Source organism: Dreissena polymorpha, chromosome 6 (genome assembly GCF_020536995.1).
Source record: "Dreissena polymorpha isolate Duluth1 chromosome 6, UMN_Dpol_1.0, whole genome shotgun sequence".
Lineage (NCBI taxonomy): Eukaryota > Metazoa > Mollusca > Bivalvia > Myida > Dreissenidae > Dreissena > Dreissena polymorpha.
Window position 1 is genome coordinate 39,175,648 of NC_068360.1, and position 5,000 is coordinate 39,180,647.

A 5,000-nucleotide genomic window follows, 5' to 3' on the forward strand; every position below is an offset into this window, starting at 1 on the left:
TTTCTTTCTGACTTCTTAAGAAGGTGTGGTATTATGTCAAACCGTCGTGTTATCTTGTCCAAATGTGGTGTTGACTTGTCAAATTGCCATGCTATTTTGTCCAGATGTGGTGTTGACTTGTCAAAATTCAGTCTTATTATGTCAAACAGGCGTGTTTTCTTGTCAAAATCATGTGCTGACTTGTCAAAATACAGTTCTATCATGTCGAACAGTCGTGCTATCTTGTCAAAATCATGTGCTGACTTGTCAAAATACAGTCCTATTATGTCGAACTGTCGTGCTATCTTGTCAAAACCATGTGCTGACTTGGCAAAATACAGTTCTATTATGTCGAACAGTGGTGCTATCTTGTCAACATCATGTGCTGATTAATCAAAATATAGTCCTATTATGCCGACCCGTCGTATCATGTGCTGACTTGTCAAAAAACAGTCATATTATGTCAATCATTCGTGTTATCTTGTCAAAATCATGTGCTGACTTGGCAAAATACAGTCCTATTTTGTCGAACAGTCGTGCTATCTTGTCAAAATCATGTGCTGACTTGTCAAAATATAGTCCTATTATGGCACGACTGTTCGACATAATAGGACTGTATTTTGACAAGTCAGCACATGATTTTGACAAGATAACACGACTGTTTGACATGATAAGACTGTATTTTGACAAGTCAACACCACACCTGGACAAGATAGCACGACTGTTCGACATAATAGGACTATATTTTGACAAGTTCCTATAAACGAGATCGACGGCTTCTTTAAAATCTACAACGGCACAATACAGCTGCCACTTTTTTCGATTAACTACTCTATTTGTCAAAGCATTAAGCACACAAATGCAATCTTTTGTGCCATGTCGTTTCAAAAACTAAATCGAAAATGACTGAGTTTAGCATTGTTTTAAGGCCATTTCTGAACTCTTTTCTAGCAAATTTGATAATATTTTAGAAAATATACAAGTAAGAGTCATCCCCCTATAGTTATGTTATGTACATCGTTCTTATCTCCTTTCTTATGTGCAAAGAACACTAACGCCTAAGGACCCTGAATATGGATAATTTGTACTGTAAATATAATTAAATAATTCACAAAGAACCGGATATATAAGCTCCTTACAATCAATACAGATCTCAGGAATAAGTTGATCAAACGCACCGCTTTTTCCCGGTTTTAGATCGTCAATTGCGTTCATTACTTCATTAATTTTTAAGTCCCTATCAAGGAATTCAACTGCAAAAGGTGACCTTTCTAATACGTTTGATTACTCTTTTTCAACCGTGATTTAAGGAAAAAAACATAATTGCTTGAAAATAAATTCTTAAAATGTTAAAAATATGTATACGGAGTAATATCACTATCATTTCGTCGAATACTTATCTTTTTTATGTCATTCAAAAACTGTTTAGGTTGTGACTTTATATATGTACGAAAATATTCTCGCTGTCGCATATTGAACGTACGCTTAGCAATTTTTTTTATTTATTATTTTGCGTCTTCGAAGCTCAAAATACTGCTAGATTAACAGACGAGCGATCGGCGTAAAATCGGTTGGCCCACCTGTTGCTACAACGTGCAACTTTACACTCGTTTTTTTTAACCATGGGCTCTAATATTTCTGTCCAGGTATTTTTTTAGAAATAAAGTACGTTCTCGTTTGACCATATCCGTTGAATGCATAGTCATACAATAATTTGGCAAAATTATCAATACCAACGTCAATATTTAAATAACTGCAAGTTATGTTATCGACAATGCGTTCATATTCGTGTAATGTATTGTGCATACTGGTTAGATATGTGTGAGGCTTATCATCGTCGTAACGGCAATTCAGTTGTTTGGAAATGAGATACGTCCTTGATATCCTTGGCTCAATGCATGTGCGAAAAGATTTATCCAAATTAGCCTGTGTAGTCCGCACGGGAAAATCAGGGAAGGTACTTTCCACGTATACTGTATTTCGTTAAGAAAATATTTACTTTAAACGAAGTAATCTTTAAATCGGAAAGCCTTATCCCTGCATCTAATCTGAGATGACACTTTACGAACCTCAATTAAGCCCAGTTTCCCGAAAGCGGCTCAAATATCTATCCCGACATTGTGAAACAGTCTAGGTCCGTGTATCCACATCAGTGTGCGTTGGAGTAACGCTTATACACGCAGGTAGATATGATGATAATGACAGCCATATTACATTTTTTTTATTTGACGTTTTCATTGTTTCGCTTAAGAGAAATTATAAAATGAACCTCGATCCGATGAAACTGGATTAAGCGCACGTGCGTTAAGTGGCGTCCCAAATTTAGCGAATCAGGAACGAAACGTTACGCATGTATGATATTTCTCGTCTGAAGGAAGTCCTTTTAAGCGAAATCCAGTTTAAGCGAAATACGTCGTCCATATTAACTGGGCAGACTAAACATGCTTATTTGGGTTAACACTTTACGCACATGAAAGTCCAGTATTCCCAGTACGAGGCTCAAATCTAATAATTCTTAATTACTCAGTATTACGAAGAAGCGTTAGCGCAGATTGTTACCATTCGGGAACCCGCGTCTACCATGTTTGACTGGTGGGGGCAGCCGGATATGAGAATTGTCATGAATTAACTATTCAGGGAATTATTGAGCCTCGATCTTAAAACAACTGAGCTTAATGCAACTAAGTTGTGTTTTATCGTACTTATAAAACTACGTTACAAATAATAATAATAATAATAATAATAATAACAATAATAATAATAATAATAATAATAATAAAAAATATTGGACAATGGATCATATGAGATGCGTTCTGAACAAAAACTGGACTTATTGCATGTGCGTCCAGTGTCATCCCAGATTAGTCTGCGCAAATGCTACGTGTAATCATGGACGACCGCTTAAACTTGATTTTTGTTACAAATACACTTCCTTTCAACAATAAAATGCTTTTAAACGTCATTAAAGGACATTATAATCATTTTATAAGTACAACAATCCCAGTTTACAATTGGAAACAATATATGTGAGATTGTGTTTTATCTTTTTTGAGGAAGGTATTAATACAATTTTAAGCAAACCTAAATTTAATCAACTAACTAACAATTTTCGTGATTTTAATACTATAATGAAGTTATGATTCCACAAAATTAAGTTAATTACCGGTACTACATAAATGCTTTGACATAATATTTTTCCCATAGGATTGTATCCCATATACAATTGAATATTTTTTATCAAAGGAAAATCAGATTTTTTTAAACAATAACTAACATCGATTACTAAGCGTAACAAACAAATTATACAAATAAAAAATAAAAGTTTATTTTTCATAACCAACTTTCGTAACTTTATACATCCCATAGGAAATCCATGGTTCGTTTTGTTGTGCAGATGAGCTTAGAATCGAACAGAAAGCACACAACATCGTATGCAACTTATATGTACATTGTACAATATAAAATGTTAGTAGACAAAAGAACAATTTAAATTATTAAATGATTAAGATCCACGTGATAGGTTTATGTTGATGCCTTCGAAAAATTTACACTATTTTCGTAGCGGTAATCGGGCGGCTGATTGTCTTTTATGATGTGACTACATGACTGTACGCGAGCGAGAAGGATCTCTTTCAAATATTATTTAGACCTGAGTGGTATATAGCTATTGATGAAATGTCAATATTGCTTCACCGTACTTTAAGTCAGAGCAAATATACAGACACCGATGACCTGCTTTCGGGGACGGTATATTCAGTAGTGTCATTGTGGATGATGGTAATGGCGGGTTACGTTATATTCCTCCTGGGTGATTGTGAGTTTCTGTTTTGTGATTATTTCATACAACAAGAGCTGTCACCATAGGATCACTTATGCCCCTATAAACGCTTGATAGAAGTAATGAGCTTTTTCGAAACCTAAATGCAGATTTCGAAACCTAAACGGGAACCCTAAGTTCAAGGTCAAGGTCACAGGGGTCAAAATGTGTGTGCGTATGGAAAGACCTTGTCCATATACACATGCATACCAAATATGAAAGTTATATCTCAAGGGACATAGAAGTTATGAGCATTTTTCGAAACTTCAACGCAGACTCGAAACCTTAACGCGGACCCTAAGTTCAAGGTCAAGGTCACAGGGGTAAAAATGTATGTGCGTTTGGAAAGGCCTTGTTCATATACACATGCATACCAAATATGAAGGTTATATCTCAAGGGACATAGAAGTTATGAGCATGTTTCGAAACCTAAACGCAAAGTGTGACGGAAAGACGTACAGACGGACAGACAGACGGACGGACAGATTGACAGTCCGATCACTATATGCACCCTTTTCTTCGAAAGGGGACATACAAATATCAATTAGTTTTGCATTTTCTCGTGAAACAATCTTTAATCAAAATGACAGGTTATGCTGACAAATCATGTATATGAACTACGCTCTTACAAAACGGGGCGAATACATATGCGGTAAGTGATAGCTCAGGATAGCCTTTGAAGTCTTAACATACTCATCTGGGACGACACCTTTCGCCTGAGCTTGGATTTTACCAATCAGATACTTCTTTTAAACCAACATTTCAAGATTTGGAAAACGTCGTCCATGATTAGACCGTGCTGGCACTTTACGCATATGCATTAAGCCCATTGATCTCAAAACGCGGTTCATCTATAGTTATTGTGCACGAATTCACGTATATGTTTTTAAATAACCTCACATAGACGCAAAAGTTCATATAGTATACAGTCGGTTTACAAATGTAACAAGTTTGCAAGTGTGACACATTCAGAATAATGTGTATAACAACTGATGAGCCAAAAGATCGAAATTAATCAGTCCGCATGTATAACATTGCCCTTCTGCTGGTTCACTCAGGGTAAACAATAAGCGGTAAACGCAATAACGCTAATGCGTTTTAGGTTAAAGTGTATATGCGAATAGAGAGTTACTTAATCTGAGATACTTGCCATGCGTGTGCGTTTGGTTTCGATAAGCCTCTGCCGTCCACACGGACTTATCAG